This window comes from Mandrillus leucophaeus, unplaced genomic scaffold (assembly GCF_000951045.1).
Source record: "Mandrillus leucophaeus isolate KB7577 unplaced genomic scaffold, Mleu.le_1.0 Scaffold272, whole genome shotgun sequence".
Classification (NCBI taxonomy): domain Eukaryota; kingdom Metazoa; phylum Chordata; class Mammalia; order Primates; family Cercopithecidae; genus Mandrillus; species Mandrillus leucophaeus.
In genome coordinates this window covers 1,213,331-1,236,987 of record NW_012102832.1, presented here as the reverse complement: position 1 = coordinate 1,236,987, position 23,657 = coordinate 1,213,331, and the positions used below count along the sequence as shown (strand labels likewise).

The 23,657-nt window shown below is 42.4% G+C and overlaps 1 pseudogene; it reads right to left on the bottom strand.

The window, feature by feature from the left end:
- Positions 1 to 21,498, bottom strand: part of LOC105543003 — a 46,118-nt pseudogene extending 24,620 nt beyond the window's left edge.
- Positions 21,499 to 23,657: the final 2,159 nt, after the last annotated feature.

Here is a 23,657-nt window from a genome sequence, read left to right as displayed (position 1 = left end):
TTTTTTTTTTTGCATTTTTAGTAGAAACAGAGTTTCACCATGTTGGCCAGGCTGGTCTTGAACTCCTGACCTCAGGTGACCTGCCACCTTGGCCTCCCAGAGTGCTGGGATTACAGGCGTGAGCCACCGTGCCTGACCTGTTTTTGATTTTTGTAGAGAGGAGATTTCACTATGTTGCCCAGGTGGTCTCAAGCTCCTGGGCTCAAGTGATCCTCCTGCCTCTGTCTCTCAAAGTTCCAGGATTACTGTCTGGCCTAGAGTATTTAACTTAGGACAACTACGTGATGGTTTTAAACAAAAAGAGAATTGCCCCAAAATGTATCACTATCAAAGATGATATAAAGCACAAACACAGATTATTAGAGAACTACCAGGTAATTCTACAACAAAGAAAATGGGCACCTTCTAGGAAAAACCATTTCAGCTCATCCCTGCTGCATGAAAACTCGCACAAGCTTTTCCAAACAGATAATGAATCATTAGCAAAATGTTCTTTTAATCTTAGGCTTAAAGTTATTTAGAAAACCCTTCTGCAGATTACAAACTACTGTCAGCAAGCACCAGGTTCCAAATAAGACACTTAACAAATTTCTAAATTTGTTACCTAATTAACTTTTCAAATCATTTGGGATCTGTCAGATGCAATCCAAATAAGGATTAATAATATAGTTTTAGAGTTTTAGTCCAAAAAAAGACCCACACATCTATTCAACAAAAGTATAAAGACAATTCAACAGATAAATGATAGTGTTTTCATTAAATGACACTAGAACTAGGTGTCCACATGCAAAACAAACCAAAAAAAAAAAAAGAGCCTCAATCCATACTTCAAATCAAAATAAAAAATTAACTCAAAATGTGCTGCAGACCTAAATGTAAAACTGAAAATTATATATTCTAGAAGAAAAAATACAGAAGAAAATCTTTGTGACCACAGGCTAGACAAATATTTTCTTAGAGACAACACAAAAGCACAATATGTGGAATAAAAAATTGATAAGCTGAAATGGGAGAAAATATTTACAAAGCTTATTCCTTTTTTAAAAAAATAAGAAACGAATGAAGAAACAAATCCATACCTGAATAAAAACTTGTATCCAGAAAATATATAGAATTCTCAAAAGAGAGGTAAAAAACCAAATTTTTAAAGTGGGCATAAGATTTAAACAGACATTTCATCAATGATACACAGGTTGCAAGTAAGCACATGAAAACACATTCACGATCATTAATCATTAAGGAAATACAAACTAGAACCACAAGGTATTACCACCACATGCCTATTGAAATGGCATTTTAAAAAAAACTGATAATACCACTTATTTCTTATTTGTTTGTTTGGAGACAGGGTCTCTCTCTGTTGCCCAGGCTGGAGTGCAGTGGCACATTCATGGCTCACTCCAGCCTCAACCTTCCTGGGCTTAAGTGATCCTCCCACCTCAGGCTGCTGAGTGGCTGGGACTAGAGGTGCACACCACCATACTAAGCTAATTTTTGTATTTTTGGTAGAGACAGGGTTTTGCCATATTGCCCAGGCTGGTCTCGAACTCCTGGGCACAAACCATCTACCCACCTCAGCCTCCCAAAGTGCTGGAATTGCAGGCGTGAGCCTTCCTCTGATAAAATTTCAGATAAGCAACTTTCATCCATTGCTGGTGGGAACATAAATTAGTACAGTCAACTTCGGAAAACAATTTGGAAATTTCCTATAAAGTTAAACGCATACTTTCAGTTGTTGCAATCAGGAGCCAAAAAAAGAAAAAACAGTTAAACATACACTTACTACACAACCCAGCAATACTGTCCTTAGGCATTTAACCTAATAAAAAGAAAACGTGGGCGGGGCCAGTGGCTCACACCTGTAATCCCAGCACTTTGGGAGGCCGAGGCGGGCGGGTCACGAGGTCAGGAATTCCAGACCATCCTGGCTCACACGGTGAAACCCCGCCTCTACTAAAAATACAAAAAAAATTAGCCGGGTGTGGTGGCGGGTGCCCGTAGTCCCACCTACTCAGGAGGCTGAGGCAGGAGAATGGCATAAACCTGGGAGGCGGAGCTTGGAGTGAGCCGAAGTCGTGCCACTGCACTCCAGCCTGGGTGACAGAGCAAGACTCCGTCTCAAAAAAAAGAAAAAAAGAAAAACGTACATTCATAAAAACACCTGTCTGTGAATCTTTGTAACAACTTTATTTGCACACTGGAAACTATCGGAATGTCTGTCAACTGGGAAATGGACTTTAAAAACTATGGTATACCTCATACAGTGAGATATTACTCAGGTCCAAAAAGAAAGAAATTATTCATACAAGTAATAACAGAGATGAATCTTAAATTCATTATGCTAAGTGAAAAAAAGCCATACTCAAAAAGCTTCCATATATAGGACACTCTGAAAAAAGCAAAACTGAAGAAAAAGGTCAGTTATTGTCAGAGCTATACACTGATTGTGATGATGGCTACACTATGATGCATTTTGTCAATACTCAAACCGTACTTTTATTTTTTCACCCTGTCTTATGATGCTGATAAACTGTACCTGTAAATGGGTGAATTTCACTGTAACTTAATTGTACTTTAATTTGTTGAAAAATGGCAGAAACAGGCTAAATATTTCTATAACTCCCCTCTAAAAAATATATTTTTCAAACACTTAAATTCAAATCCTGTTCTGTAGGCAGATTGTGATGGTAGTTACAAGAATCTACACATGTGTTAAAATTCACAGAACTAGGCCGGGCATGGTGGCTCACGCCTGTAATCCCAGCGCTTTGGGAAGCTGAGGCAGACAGATCACTTGAGGCCAGGCGTTCGCTACAAGCCTGGCCAACATGGAGAACATGCCCGTGATCCCAGCTACTCAGGAGACTGAGGCAGGAGAATCGCTTGAACCTACAAGGTGGAGGTTGCAGTGAGCCAAGATGGCGTCACCGCACTCCAACCTGGGCGACGGAGTGAGACTCTGTCTCAAAAATAAATAAATGGCCTGGCGCGGTGGCTCAAGCCTGTAATCCCAGCACTGTGGGAGGCCGAAACGGGCGGATCACGAGGTCAGGAGATCGAGACCATCTGGCTAACACGGTGAAACCCCGTCTCTACTAAAAAATACAAAAAACTAGCCAGGCGAGGTGGCGGGCGCCTGTAGTCCCAGCTACTCGGGAGGCTGAGGCAGGAGAATGACGTAAACCCGGGAGGCGGAGTTTGCAGTGAGCTGAGATCCGGCCACTGCGCTCCAGACTGGACGACAGAGCCAGACTCCGTCTCAAAAAAAAAAAAAAAATTAAAAAATAAATAAATAAATTTGTAGAAATGCATATCAAAATAAGTCAAGACTACTGCATAATTTTTAAAGCTAAATGAAAATAAAACAAACTAAAAAGCATATGGAGCAGCTCTAGAATACATTAGAAGCTTGTAGTAGAAGTTGACTCTTAGAAATGGGTGTCTAAGCGTTAAGAGATGAGAGGTAGGCTACTTTTAACTGCATTTTTTTCCTTTTGAATTTCATACTTACTGCATTTTAAAATAAATTTTAAAATATTTAATCAGAAATTGATTTTGTTCATTTTTTATTTTTTTAAGATAGAATCTTGCTGTATCGTCCAGGCTGGAGTGCAGTGTACAATCTCAACTCACTGCAACCTCTGCCTCCTGGGTTCAAGCAGTTCTCATGCCTCAGCCTCCCAAAAAACTGGCATGCACCACCACGTTAATTTTTGTATTTTTTTTTTTTAGCAAATGTAAACAGCCACCCTAAATCACCCCAAAGGACAGACCCGAGTTGTTCTTTTCATCTTTAATGTTTACACCTCTCTGAATCTGAGAAGTTGCTGCCAGGATTCTAGTACATACCAAAACGTGATGACAATACTCTCACCTGTGCAAACTTTTGTGCATCTACCGCTATCTAAAGGAAGCAACAAGGCATGTTTGTGACTGAAGTTCAGTTTGCCCAGTGTGGCCACACCTACTTCACTGATTGATATTCTAATAGTGGGATAAATAATTCAATAGGGATAAAGCTTGGATTTTCCTCTTCTTCTCTCTCAGTGCTTACATTCTTGTCATGATATTGACGTGCCACAGGCAAGCCAGCATGTCAGTGTGCTCTATCTGAATAAGGTATAGCCTTTCTACACTGCAGAGTCATTCAGTTTTTAAAACAATGGAGCTTGTACTGTTAGAACTAATGGAGTAAGAAAATTTTTTAAAACAAGCCATCAGTCTGGACCTGTGTAGGTGAATGAAGGAGAAGCACTTTAAAGTCAGGGAAAAAAATATGCACATACTTAACATTTAGAATTATAAACCACTGCTGGTTTTCCATAGACCATTTCATTTTTGATTTCTTCTGTGAAAGATATGATTATTGCTACCATTCAGAGGGGGACTTTGATTGTTAACTGCCTGGTCCTCCTTGCTTGGCACCCTGCAAACAAATGTGCTCCTTTCTCCCACTGCAAAACCTCAGTATGGTTTGGCTTTACTGTGCTGGGCCAGTGGACCCCAGTTAAGTCCGCTAATAAGCTCTTGCTATGTCCTTGGGATGGGTTTCAGATTCAAAATAGACTGACCCTACCCACACTGCTGACTCGGCTGGTCAGTATTTGTCAATAACATAGAGGCTTCATTCAAAGTTGTAATTACTGGAACCCAAGGGTGATTTCAGGATTTTATGGAGCCTGAACCTTACCTATTAATAATAAAAACATGGAAAAGTATGAATACAAAGATTCCCAAGGGCCTCCCAGGACCGTGCAAGTGAAAAGCCCTGATGCTGAGGCTCTATTCAATTCATCGTCATTCCACCACAGCTGAGGCCCTTTTTTTTTGTTTGTTTTACAAACTTTTGTAATGCAATAAAATATACTGTTTCAACTTATAAACACCACAGAACAGTGTCATATCAGTCACAAAATTACTGGCACCTTCCCTTGGCAACTTGCCTTTGGAAAGAAATGCAATGGGCCCATTTCTCACTATGGCGAATGTTTCCTGAAGCAAATTAGCCTTTTTTACTAGAAAGATTTGACCCAAAACGAAGGAGCCCAGCCCCCAGCATACATTTGGTGTGTTGAGACCATTGTGCCAATAGGGTCACTTGTTTCATGCATTTTCTTGCCCATGCCAAAGGTCAGAACTAGGAAAAGCAGGGCAGGTCATATATAAACTATGTAAGTTTCTTGGTCTCTTCGTACTTTAGCTTCCCCATTTGAAAAAACGAATGGATCTTTTTTTTTTTTTTTTTTTTTTCCTGAGACGGAGTTTCGCTCTTGTTGCCCAGGCTGGAGTGCAATGGCACAATCTCGTCTCACCGCAACCTCCGCCTCCCAGGTTCAAGTGATTCTCCTGCCTCAGCCTCCCAAGTAGCTGGGATTACAGGCATGTGCCACCACGTCCGGCTAATTTTGTATTTTTAGTAGAGACGGGGTTTCTCCATGTTGGTCAGGCTGGTCTCAAACTCCCGACCTCAGGTAATCCGCCTGCCTCGGCCTCCCAAAGTGCTGGGATTATAGGCGTAAGCCACTGCGCCCAGCCCAACGAATGGATCTTAAGACATACTTTTCAGAGTTCATAATGGGCTTATACCCAGCTAACCAATAATTGTATGAGGTTCTTACACGTAAATAGTTGTTTACATGTATTCATCTTCCATCTCACTTACAACTTGTGTAAAAACTGCATCCCGTGCCAGGCCTGAAATGTTCCAAACCTCAGTTCTGTGAGTAAATTGCAACCAAGATTCCTGCCAAAAAAGACACAAGCCAAGGAAGAAAAAATATATATTCTTTCAGAACGTTTATCGCTTGCATTGATTCTAATTTGCATAGGATGGAACATAACCTCAATACTTTCTCTATGTACTAAAGAAATCTCACAGTGAAAGATACTGGCTTATGATTTATACTTTAACCTTGCACTTGTGGTGCATTAGATACAAAACAGCGAATGCTCAGTAAATACTTACGTTAAGTGAGCTTTATTTCCCTAGGACAGGATTTCACAACTTCAGGGCCATTGACTCTTGGACTATATAATTCTTTGCCATGGGGGTTTGTCCTGTATCTTGTAGGATATTTAGCAGCATTCCTGGCCTCTGCCTACCAGATGCCAGGAGGACACCCACAGTTGTGGCAACCAAAACTGTCTCCAGACATAGCCAAGTGTCACCTGGGTGCAAAATCACACTGGTGGAGAACCACTGCTCTCTGATGATTCACTATGATCTGTGTAGTAATTCTTACACTAATCTTTCCTAGGGACAAAGAGGATTTGCTATATAATTTTAGTAACTTAAAAATTTTAATCATATTTCAAAATGAATAGCAAAGGGGTTTATCATTAAGTTTTATTAAAGTTCTAAATGTAATCGAGTTATATTTGTAATTTACATAAAGTGCAAAAATGGTAGTGGTTCATATATATGTCTTTCAATAGGCTATATTTTATTGCAGGATAAATCTCTAGGAAAAGTAAAAGGAAAATATTGCCTTGATTAGTTATTAGATGTCAAATTAGTAGGAATAAATAGGAAGAGTTTACAGTAACATTAAATACATAGTTTTCGTCTAAACTCTATATGTTTGGACTTGTATTTGAACTTCCCAGAGCCTCTAACCTTGCCAGTACCTCTCCTAGAGTCTCACCTTCATGGTTTTAATACATAAAATATACAACTATAGATCTTGATAGACTTTGGAATTAATTTTTCCTGAGAGCAGTAGACTTGATGAGATGACCTTTTGTAGTCTCATCAAATCCTAGATTGTGAGCTCGAAGTTTTTATCTTTATATATAGTTTCTAATATTAAAAGAAATAGTCTCACCTTCCTAGTTTAGGTCTATTTTCCTAAGCCAGTTCAACGTCAGAAGAAATAAAAGACATCCTTTCACATCATTTGAAAGGAAGTTACCCCTTTAACTAATACATAACTTTGAACTAATTCAAACCATATTAATATAATTAATTTCTATCATATTAATAGAAATTCTTTTTTGGTTATATATTGCTTTATTATTTCATGAAAGCAATTTCTTCAGTTATACAGTGATAGGGCAACAAAACAACATGGAACTGGATTTTTATTTTTCAAATAAAAACAGGTGTAGTCAACACCCATTCTTAACTCCAGTTGACTCTTATTTCCATTGATTCCAGCTTGTCAGCTTGTCCCTCCCTCTTTACCTGGAAGGTGTAATGTTGTCTGACTGATGTCTCCATCTCTAGTCTCTCCCTTCCTAAACCATCCTGCACACAGTCATGAGATAAACTCTCCAGAAGTGGCTTGCAAAGACCAGCATCTCCTAGGAAATTTCTGAAGATGCAAATTTTTGGTCCCACTCTAGACCAACTGAATCAGTAACTTCGAGGGTAGAGTGCAGAACTGAGTTCTAATGCGCCCTCCCAGTGATTGTGATGCAGCTCTATCTCACAGCACTGCTGTGATAACACTGGTCCGTATGATGGCTCCTTAGCTTGACATTCAAAGCCCTAGAAGATCTGGCTGTATCATTTTCTACTCTACCTCCTTGTACTCTACAGGTACTCATGGCATTCCTCAAATACTTTCCTGTGTTTTGCCCTTCTCCTATTTTCCTTTTGCAAGTTTAGAATCTTTTCCCCAAGATGTTTGTCTGATGTTACGCAACGGCCCTTCAAAGTCCTATTCAAATGGCATTGTTCTAATAACATCTTCCTGGATCCAAATTCAAGTCGATCTCCTCTCTTCTATGCTCCAGAAACAATGTATCCCTCCTAGAGCCCACATCCATTTCTTCTTTTTAATGTAGTTATTTTTCATCCCATTTCTTCTGAGCATAAACTTCTTGAAAGCATGGACTAGGTCTTGTTCATCTGCATTGCCCACCGTGTTTAAAACCAACACATGGAAATAAATCGAACTCACAGTTATAAAATAAATGAATAGCTGGGGCAGTGAGTAGAAGGAAAATGACTATTTTAAAGGAAATGTAGTTTTATTACTTCATGGCCTTTGTAGCACTTTGGTATCTACCTGAGGGTCTTTACACCCACTTTCCTTAAGCCTACGTTTGAATCTGTTTGCAAAAAAGCATCACTAATGAGCTTAATGAGGATTAATGACATACACACCTCTGAACCATGGACAAAGGATAAAAATCAAGCTTTCATAGCAATGAACATAGTATCTTCTTATCTCTAAACAGACAGAAATACCATGCAGGCATCCCTTCCTTGGTAACACGGCTGAGGACATAGTTTATTTTGTAATTAGTGAAGAGTTAGGGGCATTTCTGATATGCTTACTTGCTATAAACACTCTAGCTATACCACTTAACCATCATTTTAAACATCTGTTTTAACATAACAATTCCTGAAATGAAATCCTGAATACCAGGCTATTCTTTTGGTAGCTTAATATTCTTGATAATATTATTTATATAATTCAGCTGCTTATTATTTAATATTTAAATATTAATTTAATTTAGATTAAATTATCAAAAAATTCTGGATTAATGATATTCAAATTAATGTAGGTGGTCTATATTTTCTTCTCCTTCAGGCAACAATCTGAAGTTAACTTTAATTCCTTTCATTCTACTAAAGCAACTTTTTCAATTTTTTTTTTTTTTTTTTTTTTTTTTTTGACAGAGTCTTGCTCTGTTGCCTAGGCTGGAGTATAGTGGCATGATCCTGTAACCTCTGCTTCCTGGGTTCAAGTGATTCTCCTGCCTCAGCCTCCCGAGTAGCTAGAATTACAGGCACCGGCCACCATGCCTGGCTAATTTTTATACTTTTAGCAGAGACAGGGTTTCACCACGTTGGCCAGGCTGGTCTCGAACTCCTGACCTCAGGTGATCCTCCCGCCTCAACCTCCCAAAGTGCTGAAATTACAGGCGTGAGTCACCGTGCCCGGCCCTAAATCTTTTTTGTGAAGGTCAGATGGTAAATATTTTAGGCTTTGTGGGCCACATGTGGTCTCTGTTGCGTATTTCTCTTTGTTTCTTTTCTTTTTCTTTCCCAGTCCTTTAAAAGTGTAAAAACCATTCTTAACTTGATGGGCTATTTAAAAACAGACTGTAGATTAGATTTGATCTATTGGTTGTAGACTGAATATAAAAAGATGATATGTGAACACTTTTTATAAAACAAGGTTCATATGGGTATCAATCACTGCTCATATCTTATTACCATGTGAAATTTTTTTCTGTCTGTATTCTGTCTATATGGCTAAAAACCTGAAAATGCATAGAAGATATTAATGCTAGAGATTGCCTGAGACCCTATACAAACTTACAGAATTGCAGAATTGTATTGCTGAAAGAAATCTTAGAGATTATCTAATTTGAACCCCTTATTCGTTTTACAGATAATATGACTAAAAACTAATAAACATGATTAACTAACTAACTTACAAATACTGGAGGGATAGCAGGCCTTCAAATGAATCCTTATGTAATTCAGTCAAATAATTTTCATTGAGAATTCTGGAAAATGAAAAATTATTTTCTAGATCAAAATGCAAACTACAACTATTTGCTACACAGGATTAACTCCTACATGTGGAGGAAAGCTGGGTGATGGTAATTTCAAGATGGTGGTATCTGCTCTGCTTTCATTCAAACCTTTTCTTACATTTTCCTTTTTGTGTCCATCTCTCTCCACCACCACCACCACCCACACACACACACACACACACACACACACACAAAAGCACACCCCTACCCACTCTTCCCACCAAATTATCTATTTAATGCCTCCTCTCTAGATCACAAAGTTCCTGTTCGAATCCAACTCTGGTGGCACCAGTATCAGCAGAACTTCCGTTTCCTCCTCTCTTTTCCCAAACCTTGTTATAAAAGCCCCACATGGAACCATGTCAGGGCTGCAAGTGAAGTCATTCGACTTTTTTCTCCCATTAAAAATATTTGAGAACTACAATGTGCATAAAGCACACATAACATAAATGTTGCTTATATTTTATTTTATTTTATTTTATTTTATTTTATTTTAATTTCTGAGACAGGGTCTCACTCTGTTGTCCAGACTGATCTCAAACTCCTGGGCTCAAGTGATTCCCCTGTCTCAGCCTCCCAAGTGTTGCAATTACAGATGTGAGCCATTGCACCTGGCCAAATATTCAGTTTAATAATTATAAAGCAGATACCCATATACCATCGTTACGAAAGATCATTGCTAGCATCCCAGAAGCCCCAGGTCCTTTCCAATCACAGCCTCCTCTCTAACCCTTATAGCTATCCACTATCCTGACCTTTGTAATAATTTTCTTGTTTTTAAAATGTAGCTCCGGCCTGGCACAGTGGCTCACGCCTGTAATCCCAGCACTTTGGGAGGCTGAGGCGGGTGAATCACCTGAGGTCAGGAGTTCGAGACCAGCTTGGTCAACACGGTGAAACCCCATCTCTACTAAAAATACGAAAATTGATTGGACATGGTGGTGGGTGCCCGTAATTCCGGCTACTTGGGAGGCTGAGGTGGGAGAATCACTTGAACCCAGGAGGCAGAGGTTACCGTGAGCCGAGTTCGCGCCACTGTCCTCCAGCCTGGGCGACAAGAACAAAACTCTGTCTCAAAAAATAAAATAAAATAAAATAAACTGGTAAAGTAAAATAAAATGTAGTTCTGGCTGGGCACGGTGGCTCACACTTGTAATCTCAGCGCTTTGGGAAGCCAAAGTAGGAGGATTGCTTGAGCCCAGAAGTTCGAGACCAGTCTGAGTAATACAGCAGGACCTCATCTCTAGACAAATTTTAAAATTAGCTGGGCATGTTGGCGCACACCTGTAGTCCCAGCTACTGGAGAGGCTCAGATGGGAAGATTGCTTGAGCATGGGAGGTCCAGGCTGCAGTGAGCTGCGTTTGCACCACTGCAAACCCTGTCTCAAAAATAAATAAAATAAAATAAAATGTTGTTTTACCTATTATATGTCAGTCATAAACAACATATTTTAGCTTTGCCTCCCTGAACATTATATAAAAGAAATCATATTACACATATTATTTTCTGTATTACTTCTTTCACTCAATAATCTGTTTGTACATTTAAGATGTATGTTGCTGAGGTTGATTCATTCCAAGACCTGTGTTGTGCTTTCAATAAGGTAGTTACTAGCTATATTTGGCTACTGTTAGTGACTGAGGAACTGAATCTTTAATTTACTCATTTTAATTATTTTTAAATTTAAAAGCTGATACTCAATGCAGTCATTAGAAAATTTATTGGATATGTGATGCTACTTTTTCAACTGCAAATTTTACAAAATCTAAATATAGATTAAGGTGTTTTGTTTGTCTGTCTCTTTGTTTTGAGACAAGGTTTCACTCTGTTGCCCAGCCTAGAGAGCAGTAGCACAATCACAGCGTACTGCAGCCTCGACCTCCCAGGCTCAAGTGATCCTCCCACCTCAGCCTGCCTAGTAGCTGGGACTATAAGCACACACCGTCATGCCTCACTAATATTTTTAATTTTTTGTAGAGACGTGGTTTCACTGTGTTGCCAGGCTAGTCTTGAACTACTGGGTTCAAGTGATCCTCCTGCCTATGCCTCCCAAAATGCTGGGATTACAGGCATGAGCTACCTAACATCCAGCCAGGTTAAGTATTTTTATTATTATTATTTACTTTTCTCCCTAGACTGCTCAGCAGAACAGATTAAGTTTTTGTGATAAGAATTTAGCAACCAAATTTAGACTTCAAAGAGTTAGTATGGAAAAAAGAATGTAAACTCCCCAATTAATTTTTATACTAACAACATGTAGAAACGATACCACTTTGGATATTTCGAAGACTTAGTATGAAAATAAAATATCTCATTAATAACATATATAATGACTGCATGTTGGAATGATAATATTTTGGATATAATATATTCACATGTTTCACCTGTTTCTTTTTTAGTTTTATTTTTTAAGTGACTACCGGAAAAGTTAAGATTATGTATGTGACTTGCATTATGTTTCTAATCAATAACAGAAGTATTAATAATACTTCTATTCAGTATACACACACATAATACTTTTAATAAGTATTAATAATACTTCTATTATTATATAAAGTATTAATATGCTTCTATTATTATATAAAGTATTAATATGCTTCTATTATTATATAATAGAATAATAGAGTATTCCATTGTATGATTATACTGCAAAGTATTGATTCATCCACTGTGGACAGATACTGAGATTTTTCTAGTTTTTAGTTATTACAAAGAATGCTGCTTTGAACATTCTTATACTTGTATTCTGATAATACTTTTCCTGGGTTTCTCTAGGATATGATAAGGGTACAAAATTGTTTTCCTAAAAAGTTGTGGCAGATTGAGAACATGCCAAGTCTGTAACCATCCAACCTCTAGCAAATCTCTAAAAATTATAGAACAGAAATAATTTAAAAATCCACAATCTTAACTCAAAATGTGGAAGCAGCTCTACAAATGATCCCCTGTCAGAAATACCCAGGAACTACCTACAAGTTATTGGTTGGGACTGTGGAGTGGAGAAGCCAGAGGTACATCAACCACATATCCTTCCTTGGGCCAGGCAGCAAAGGTGTCTTCCTCCAGGCAGGAGCAATTGGTGTTAGAAAGGGGGCAGGGTCCTGCAGCCCTGGAGGAAGAGTGTACACTCCCTTACTAGCCATCTCCCACACCTTCCTATTATCAGAAGACTCCATCTGGAACACAAGCCCCAGAATCCCATTTCTCCTTTAGAGCTAGGAAACAGGATTGTCTAGTTCCAGCATTTTTTTTTTCTTATCAATAAGATATCAAACTAAGGGTGAGGGAAACTATTTTAAAGTGGTCATAACTCCTCTTCTTAGATGACTATGATTGTCATGTGTTTTATTTTTAATTTAGAACTCATGTATAGTTTGTCTATATAAGTTGAACTAATGATGTGACACATAAACTGTTGTGAAAAATGCCAGTTACTAGCCGGGGGTGGTGGCTCACACCTATAATCCCAGGGCAGATCACCTGAAGTCACGAGTTCGAGACCAACCTGGCCAACAAGGCGAAATCCCGTCTCTACTAAAAATACAAAAAAATTAGCCAGGCATGGTGGTGCACACTGTAGTCCCACCTACTCTGCAGGCTGAGGCATGAGAATCGCTTGAACCCGGGCAGTGGCAGTTGCAGTGAGCCGAGATGGCGCCATTGCACTCCAGCCTGGGGTGACAGAGCAAGACTGTCTCAATTTAAAAAAAAAAAAAAAAGCCAGTTACTTTGAATGTAAGCATTTTTTCCAAAATCATATATGTGTCTAATTCCTTCTATAAATCAATAAGAAAATGATTTTAAAAATTCAACAAGATCATGGACAGAGGACAGAAAACTCAGAGAAGAAACACAAATGTTCAATAAACATATAGAGATATTTAATTAAATTCATAAGTAATCACAAAAATTCAAATTTAGATGGGATACCTTTTATTCCCTCATAACATCAACAAAAAGTTGTAGAATACCCAGCGGTGAAAAGTGTGGGGAAATGAATGCTGTCATACTCTGTTGACCATAGTGTAAGTTGGCACAACATTTTCGACAGCAATTAAAATTTCATATCTACATAGGCTTCACCCCAACAATTCCATTTCTAGATATGTATTCTACAGAAATACTTGCCCATGTTCACAAAGAAGCATGGATTTCATTGCAGCAATGCATGTAACAAGAAAACTAGACATAATCTAAACATCCGTCAATGGGGGAACTATTAAATAAACTATGATACATCCATACTATGGAGTATTATGCAGGAGTTTAAAATGAATGTGGTAACCCTCTAAGTACTGGGAAGGAAAGAAATCTAAGACATATCATGAAGTGAAAGAATCAAGTTACAAGACGTTACCATTTATGTGAAGAAAAAAGATTTTTAAAGCCACACAACAAATCTATTTTACTTTATGTAAATATGTATGTAGGCAAATGGGGAAAAGTCTGGAAGGTTATATACTAAACACAGAGTGTTACCTCAGGGATGAGGGAGTAGGACACAAGGAGGGTTTTTGTTATAGCTGTTATTTCATTTTTATACATTAAGAATGTAATCATGGGCTAGGGATGGGGCTGGGGGCTGGGATTACAAAATGCCTATAATCCCAGCACTTTGGGAGGCCAAGGTGGGAGGATCACTTGAGCCCAGGAGTTTGAGACCAGCCTAAGCAATATAGGGAGACCCTGTCTCTACAAAAAATAAAAAATTAGGTGGGCATGGTTGCATGTACCTGTGGTCCCAGCTACTTGGGAAGCTGAGATGGGAGGATCACTTGAGCCTGGGAGGTGGAGGCTGCAGTGAGTCATGATTGCACCACTGCACTCCAGCCTGGGGAACAGAGTAAGATCCCGTCTCCAAAAAAAAAAAAAAAATACATATATATATATATATAAAAAACAAAGTATTATTTGTATGATAAAAAATAAATTTAAATTGACTCTTATTTTAAAGAGAGCCTACCAAATTTAATTTTAAAATAACCACAGGATTGCAATCAACAGAGGTTGATTTGGGGTATGGAGGGGAAACATGTTTTCTCAGAGGTACTGACCTCAAAATTCTATACCAGGAAGGATCTTACAATGCAGTTAGTTTTTTTTGTCATATTTGGAGAGAATATACTCACAGTTTCTCAGTCCAACTGTATGCTTTTCATACATCTTCACCAATGTAAGATATATAGTTTCCTTGGACATTTCTGTGAAGAAATACAGTTCATATCCTTGAATAGGTAGGAAAAGAATGAACAGGATAAGTAAAAGAATCATGGCAACCTTGTGGGGGATATTCAGAAACAGAGAATAACACCTGCTTTCTAATTTCCAGCGCTGTCAGCTTCCCAGTTTGCACAATTAACCAAGAAATAATGTGGGGCCACTGGCACAAAAGAGGCATCTCCCGAAAGCTTAGCTTCCTATCCATCCCATCTCTTAGACAGATGCCAGTTAATTACTTTGAATGTAAGTATTTTATCCAAAAGCCCTTATGTGTCTAAACTAACTCCTTCTACAAATCAAAAATGGTAAATACTTCAACAGAAAACTGGGCAAAAACTTATCATTATCAACAAATAAGAAGAAAGAAACCCTATGCTGGGTAACACCAAAGCTTTGGCCCGGTGCCCTCTGTTGAAACATCCTAGGCCTTTTCTTTCCACTCCTATCACAACCAATCTGATTTAGCCCCTTCACACTTTACCCCTAGATTTTGCTAGACCTTTCTATTTTGTCTCCCTGAATTAAGCTTTCCCCTCTAGGGCACTCTACATACGGATTCTAAAATAATCATCTGCATGTCTATACTTGAACATTATGCAAAAAATAAGATAATCTTCCTGTTTTAATCATCTAATCTCTTTTGGTTGGAAATTTTCAATGGCTTTCCATATGTCATTGTGTAACTTTTAAACTCCCATACCTGCTAATCGAAGTTTTACATAATTGTTTCTTCATTGCTCCCTCACCTGATTCTTTGCAGCCAGATTGGTTTACTAAATTCTCACCATATCTGTAGCCATGCCTTTGCCTAGACTGTACTCCCATTTTTTTCCTTATTTAACAAATTATAGCTACTTTTTAAGCCCCAAGTAAAGTTTTAGCTTATCCAGATTTCTCTGACCTCCAAATCTCAAGATCTCAGTTTCTGGTGAATTCTAGCACCGATGGTCTGCATTATCTTTTAGTACCTAATTATATACACCTCCTTTTTTATGCCTATTCTCTTTCTTCCCTCCTATCATTTTCATGTTCTAGGGACAGTAGCATACTTGGCTCTGGATTGGACACAAAATGAGTGCTACATATAGAAAGCCAGTGACAAAGATGAGTTCTGGCCATAGCTAAAGGACTGAGTAATCATGTTAACAGCCAACACTCCTACATATGCTAGGCACTGATGAAGTGTTTCATATATTCACTCACCTAAATTTCACAACAATCTTATGAAATGGTGACTAGCATAATCCCCAGTTTAAAGATAAGGAAATTGAGTTACAGAGCAGAATAACTTGCTCAGGGTCACCAAGCTAATAAATGACAGCCCTGGGTTCAGACCCAGGCAGCCTGGCTCCAGAATCAACTCTTAACCATTTAGAACATCATCACTAAGATGGGGAGAGGGACAGGCTGCTGTGAAGAGGGTGAAGTGAAAATGGGAGGAGAGCAGCGGTTAAGCAATGACGTGATAGGGCTAAATGAAAATGGATAAGAAAACAAGTAAGAGCAATCACAAGTAAAAGACTGCAGAAGGGGCCTAATTGTAAAGGATAATGAGGAGAAGGAAGAGATTACAGGCAGAGGTGAAAGCAGAAAGTTAGTTGTCAGCATAGCTTGGGGAGATAAAGAAGGCCCAGGAAGGCCTCCAGGAAGAGGCTGCCGTGTGAGGCAGGACACAGAGGACAATGGAGGAAAGGTGATTCTTACAAGATGGTGAAGGTGCCATTGTAGGTGTTGGGCTCTGGCACAGGCACTCAGCGGAGCCTCTGCTTCGGGCTGAGATCAGTACATGACAGCATCTCATCTCCACAGGTACAGAGCTCACATATGTTGGTGCTTGTGGAGGCCTTCTGTTCCTCTGGTGCAGTTAAAGCCTTATTTTGGGGGTAACTTTCAGACCGCATCAATGAATCCTGAGTAGATTCTAGTTCAGTAGGTGGACCTGTGACTTCAGTCAGTTTTCAATGCAGAGTCTGAACCTGGTCTGGACAAGGAGCTGTAGTCTTCTCCAGGGCTGTAGAATGTCCAATCTCTGTAGTGGGTTCTGGAGTGATGGCAAGTCCCAGGTCTGGAGGCTGAGTTGAGGTCTCCTCCATGGTTGGAGATGGTTTAACCTCTATAGTAGGTTCTGTAGTTATGGTAAGCTCCAGGTCCAGAGGTTGAACTGTGACTTGAGTCAGGTTTGAATGCTGAGCCTGACCCTTGTCTGGAGGTGGAAGTGTCACCTCAAGGTGCTCTGGAGGAGGAGCTGTAGTCATCAGGGCTGTAGAAGTTTCAACCTCTGTAATAGATTCTGGAGTGATGGTAAGCCCCAGATCCAAAGGTTGAACTGTGACGCTGGGTGATGTTGGATGCTGAGCTTGATCCTGGCCTGGTGTTGGCACGGACATCTCAAAATATACAGGAGGTTGAGCTACAACCTCCTTATGTAGCTCTGGAGACCAAGTTAGGGTCTTCTGCATGGTTGGAGAAGGTTCAACCTCCATAGTGGATTCTGGAGTTAAGGTAAGTTCCAGATCCAAAGGTTGAACTGTGGCTTGAGTCAGGTTTGAATGGTGAGTCTGAACCTGGTCTGGATGTGGAAGTGTCACGTTAGGGTGCTTTGGAGAAACTAGAGTCTTCTTCAGGGGTGTAGAATGTTCAACCTCCGTAGTGGGTTCTGGAGTGATAGTAAGTCCCAGGTCCAAAAGTTGAGCTGCAATGCTGGTTGACATTGGATGCTGAGCTTGATCCTGATCTGGCGTTGGAACTGTTACCTCTTAATATACTGGAGGTTGGGGTACAACCTAGGCTGAGTTGGGGTCTCCTGCGTGGTTGGAGAAAGTTCAACCTCTGTCGTGGATTCTGGAGTGATGGTAAGCCCCAGGCCCAAAGGCTAAACTGTGACACTGGGCAGTGTTGAATGCTGAGCTTGATCCTGACCTGGTGTTACCTCATAATGAGCTTGAGGTTGAGCTGCAACCTCTGTAGGTGGCTCTGGAAGCTGAGTTGAGTTCTCCATGGTTGGAGAAAAAAAAACATAGTTGTGGAGTTGTGGTAAGTTCCAGGTGCAAAGGTTGAACTATGACCTGTTAGGTTTGTGTGCTGAGCCTGAACCTGGTCTGGAGGTGGAAGCATCACCTCAGGGTGTTTTGGAGGAGCAGTAGTCTTCCTCAGGGTTGTAGAATGCTCACCCTCCATAGTGGATTCCGGAGTGACGGTAAGCCCCAGCTCTAAAGGTTGAAATGTGACACTGGGTGATACTGGATACTGGGCTTGGTCCTGGCCTGCTATTGCAACTGTCATCTCAGGCATTGGAGGTTGAGCTGCAACCTCCTGAGGTGGCTCTGGATGCTGAGCTGGGACCAGCTGCTGGCTTGAAAGTTCTACCTCCATAGAGGGCTCTGGAGTCTGAGCTGGAACCCCCTGCTGAGTTAAGAGATGGTTCCACCTCCTGAGGGAGCTCTGGAGGTGAAGATGGGGCCATCTGCTGGGTCTGAGAGGGTTCTACCACCACAGGTGCCTCTGAGGACTGAGCAGGGCCTGCCTGCTGGACTGGAGAGGATTCTGCCTCTTTAGGTGGCTCTAAAAGCTGAATTGGGGTCTGCTGTAGGACTGGAGATGGTTCGACCTTCTCAGGTGGCTCTGATGGCTGAGCTGGTATCTCCCACTGCGGTGGAGGACTGACCTCTTCGGTGGACTTTGGAGGATGACCTGAGGCTTCTTGCTGGGTTGCAGATGGTTCAACCCTTAGGGGGCTCTGGTGGCTCAGCTGGGAACTCTTGCTGGACTGGAGAAGGTTCTACTTCCTTTGGGGGATCTGGAGTCTGAGGTTGGGTTCTCGCTGGGCTGGAGAAGACTCAGCCTCCTCAGGGGTCTCTGGATGCTCAGCTGCAGCCTCCTGCTGGGTTGGAGAGGGGTTCTCATTATTAACAGGTTCTGGAGATTGAACTGAAGTCTCCCGTTGACCTGCTAAAGGTCCAGTGTCTTCTGATGACTCTAGAGGCAGAGGTGGGCCCCCATGCTGGGTGGTGCAGAAGGTTCTACATCATTACCTGGCCCTGAGAGCTGAGCTGTAGCCTCCTGATGGATTGGAGAAGTTCCTACCTCTGCAGTAAGCTCTGTTGCTATGGTGAGCTGCATGTCTGGAGGCCTAATAGTGACATTGGGCAAATCTGAATGCTGAGCTTGGTGGTGACCTGGAGGTGAAATTGTCACTTCATGATGTGCTGGAGGCTGAGCTGGGGCCTCCTGCTGGGCTGGAGAAGATTCAGCCTTCCCAGAAGACATAGAAGGCTGAGCTGGCTGCTTCTGCTTACTGGGGGAAAGTTCAGGCTCCACAGGAGGATCCAGAGGCTCAGTTGGGGCCTCCTCCTGGCTTACAGAAGGTTCCACTCCTCTGGAGGCTGAGCTGGGGCCTCCTGCTGGGCTTTGGAAGATTCAGTCTCCTTGGTAGGCTCTGAAGTTATGGTAATCTCCACATCCACAAGTTTAACTGTAACACTGGACAAGTTAAAAGGAGCTTGATCTTCACCTGGAGGGTGAATTGTCACCTCATGATTCGGTGGAGTTTGAGCTCCACTCTCCATAGAGGACTCTGGAAGCTGAGTTGGAGCCTCTTGCTGGGCCTCAGAATGTTCAACCTCCCGGGAAACTCAGAAGGCTCAGCTGGCTCTTCCTGCTCACTGGGGGAAGGTGCACACTCCATAGGAGGACCTGGAGGCTCAGTTGGGGCCTCCTTCTTGGTTGCAGAAGGTTCCACCTCCTCTGGAGGCTGGGTTGGGATCTCCTGCTGGGATGGAGAAGATTCTGCCTCCTTGATAGGCTCTGAAGTTATGATCTCCACATCTGCAGGTTTCACTGTAACGCTGTAATGCTGGGCAAGTTAGAATGAGCTTGATCCTCACCTGGAGGGTGAACTGTCACCTCATGATTTGGTGGAGTTTGAGCTGCACTCTCTGTAGAGGACTCTGGAGGATGAGCGGGGGCCTCCTGCTGGGTCTCAGAAGGTTCAACCCCCCAGCCCCCACAAGAAACCCAGAAGGCTGAGCTGGCTGCTCCTGCTTGCTCACTGGGGGAAAGTTCAGCCTCCACAGGAGGATCTGGAGGCTCAGCTGGGGTCCCTTGCTGGGTTGCAGAGGGTTTCCTCTCCTTAGGGCACTCTGGTGTCCGAGCTGGAGCCTCTAATTGTGTTGAGGAAGAGTCCATCTCCTTGGTGTGCTCTGGAGGCTGAGCAGTGGCCTGTTCCTGGCTTGATGTAAGTTCCTTACCTGGCTCTGGAGTTACCACAAGCTCCACACCCACAGGTTTGACTGTGACACTGGGCAAGTGTGAGTGCTGAGCTTCACTCCAACGTTTCAATGGAACATTTACCTCATGATGTATCAATGGCAGAGCTACCATCTCTTCAGAGGCAGGTCACTGCTGTGCTGGGGCCTCCTGCTCTGTTGAAGAAGAGTGGACCCCCTCAAGGCAGAGCTGGGGCCTCCTGCTGGGTTGAGGAAGGTTCTCCCTCCTCAGGGAGCTGTGGAAGCTGCTCTGGGGCTTCTTCCTGGAGTGAAGAGGGCTGGATCCCTTCAAGGGTCTCTGGATTTTGAGTTTCGGGCTCTAGATGGAGTTGAGAAAGACTGACTCGCTCAGGGGGCCCTGGAGGCTCATCTGAGTTCACCCGGAGTTCTGGAGGCAGGCTGCCCGGATACAGTATATCCATACTTGAATCTAAATACTCATCCTGCAAAGTTTGTTTCTGACACTGAAGTTTTGATACAAATAGATGTGGAGTTCCAACAACAACCTTAGCAAGCTTCCAATGCTTAGCTAGATCTTTCTTCAGGTTCTTGGGCAACAGTAAACTTGGTTGCTTTTGAATTCTTATTTATTTTATTTTATTTTTAAGTTTATTTATTTATTTATTTATTTATTCATTTATTTATTTTTTGAGACAGTCTCGCTCTGTCACCCAGGCTGGAGTGCGGTGGCGTGATCTCGGCTCACTGCAACCTCCACCTCCCGGTTCAAGCGATTCTCCTGCGTCAGCCTCCTGAGTAAGTGCAGGTGCGTGCCACCACGCCCTGCTAATTTTCTGTATCTTTAGTAGAGACGGTGTTTCACCGTGTTATCCAGGATGGTCTCGATCTCCTGATCACGTGATCCGCCCGCCTCGGCCTCCCAAAGTGCTGGGATTACAGGTGTAACCCACGGCGTCCCGCCTGAATTCTGACTATCTAGAGGTGGAAGAAGTAAAGTATTTAATCTGCCTGATGATCTGCAGCCTGAGCTAGATCTGCAGTTTGAACCTTACTTTTGAGGCGAAGAGGCCGAGCTAGGGTCTGATTCTGATCCCAGTTCAGCATTGGAACCACCTCTGGGAGTCATGCAGATCCTGGTGTGCAGCCGCTAACTGCTCTGGCCCCGGGGGCAGCTCTCCAGCTGAATCCGTGTCCAGGAATGGAACCAAAGTCTGGGTCAAAGTCTCAGTCGATTCCTGAGGCGGAGCTGACATCTGGGAGGAAGCAGAGGACCCCAGGTAATCAAAGTCCCCCGGGTCTGCCGGTGGGGGCGGGGGGCGGGGGGCGGGGATAAGCGCAAGGGAAGATTCGGGTGGGAGATTGGGGGAGCGGGAAAACCAGGGCTCAGTCGGCCCCAGAGGGTCGGAAGTCGGCTGGAGCGGGTCCTGGACCCACTCCAGAGGCTGAGCCTCCTGAACTAGTAGCCATAGTAGTTGCCAACCTAAGGAGGGGCCGTGGGACCCAGAGGTGCAGCTGGAACATGACATGCTCTGGCGCCGCGCACTTAGCGGGAGCCATTCTGGCAGCCCCTGAGACGCTTGCGCCCCTGACAACCGCGCGCCCCGCCCCGTCCTTTATGACACCTTTATTTACACCGCCTTTGTTAGGCTCAGGTCCAGATCCGCTCCGCGTCACCAGGGCGATCTTATCCCACAATCCCACCCAAGCCCCTCTTCCCGTCCCACCCCACCCCCGAACACCCCTCCCTTCCGCTTAGCGAGAAAGGATTTGGGCCGCAGACCCGGGTGGTCCCGCTACTCCAGCCGCCTGTTGTGGTGGGGTGTGGTGGGATAGGGACGCGGCAGAGCTTCCCAAGGAAGTCACAGGACCTCGGGATATTCAGAAGTGCTAGTCCCATTCTGGCAGCCTGAACTGCCTCCTCCAAGCTGAAATCCGAGAGATACTCTTCCTCCTCTTGGCCATACTGCTTCCAGGGAGAGCAACTGACCTGCAAAACGTGCGCCAGTTAGGGTGGCAGGCAGGACGTACATTACAGTCATTTATTCCAAAATGTCGCCATTTTCGCTAAACTTTTGATATCTTTTGTTGCATGTTTGATAATTAATTCACCACCCGATTAGGAAGGAGCTGTCAGGGAATAAGCGAGGACTCCAAATTTTCTGTAGGAGAGTTTTTGGGGAGTGGGCAATTCAGTCTGGGGGAGAAGGCTTTAATCCCAGTGAAGAGCCCTTTGCACTAGCCTAGAAGGAGGCTGAACTGTCATCCTGCCTTGACTCACAACCATTACCCTAGAAGTTACAGCACTACTCTTCAGAGGTCTACCCTGCGTGCACACATGGAGAAAACACTTAGTTCGTGAAAGTCAGCATGTTAAATTCTTTCCTGAAATGTGACTGTAACTAGAATCCAGCTGACTTCCCCACAGTCATTCTCTGAGACTGAGTCTCACTCTGTCGGCCAGGCTAAAGTGCAGTGGCCCAATCTCAGCTCACTGTAACCTCTGCCTCCCTGGTTCAAGCCATTCTCCTGCCTCAGCCTCCCGAGTAGCTGAGATTATAGGTGCCTGCCACCACGCCCCGCTAATTTTTTTGTATTTTTAGTAGAGATGGGGTTTCATCATGTTGGCCAGGCTGATTTTCAATTCCTGACCTCAAGGGATCTGCCCGCCTTAGCCTACCAACGTGCTGGGATTACAAGTGTGAGCCACCATGCCCAGCCTCGCCACAGCCATTCTTACCTATTTTATTACTCATTGTCTGGCACAATCACCAGTATGTGAACTCCAAGGTGCTTCATCTTATTCCCCTAGCATAGGCATATGGTGCATAGTAATAGTGCCAGAGATTTTATTTTGGATACACCTGACATTTATCAATACCAAGTGTGCAAAGAAAAGAAATTATTTCAGTCTTCCCATTCAGTAGCTCCTGCTTGAGTATATGACCTGAAGAACACGTAAGAAGAACCCACCACCCATCCCCCTCCCCAAGTTCCTAACCCCTGTTAAAAGAAGAAATACACGTACCTCTATAAATTTTACAAGCAGCTAAAATAACTAGAGGTTCATCTGCATTTATAAGGTTATTTGGGAATGCAAGTATCTACTGAGTGTTAATTCTTGAAATAATTTACACATTCCTGTGGATTTCTTACATCACCAATTCTTTCTTATATGTCTATTCATTTTAAGTGTAGTATATGATTATATTCATGAAATTCAAATGATACAAATAAACTCAAATCTATTTGTATTAGAAATTAGTAAGAATTAACAGTAAAGTTAATTCTTTATTGATTTGTTTATGCACCTTCCTCTATCGCTGGTTTATAAGCTCCATAAGTGCTAGAGGAAACCATATCTTATTCTTTTTTCATTCCCAGAACCAAGCACAGTTCTTGGCATATAATAGAGGATAGATGATCTGTTGATTGAGCAAATGAATAAAACAATAAACAAGTAAAAAATAAAATTACTTCTGGCAAGGCACGGTGGCTAACGCCTGTAATCCCAGCACTTTGGGAGGCCGAGGCGGGTGGATCACGAGGTCAGGAGATCGAGACCATCCTGGCTAACATGGTGAAACCCCATCTTTACTAAAACTACAAAAAATAAAAATAAAAAATTAGCTGGGTGTGGTGGCGGCCGCCTGTAGTCCCAGCTACTCGGGAGGCTGAGGCGGGAGAATGACATGAACTCAGGAGGTGGAGCTTGCAGT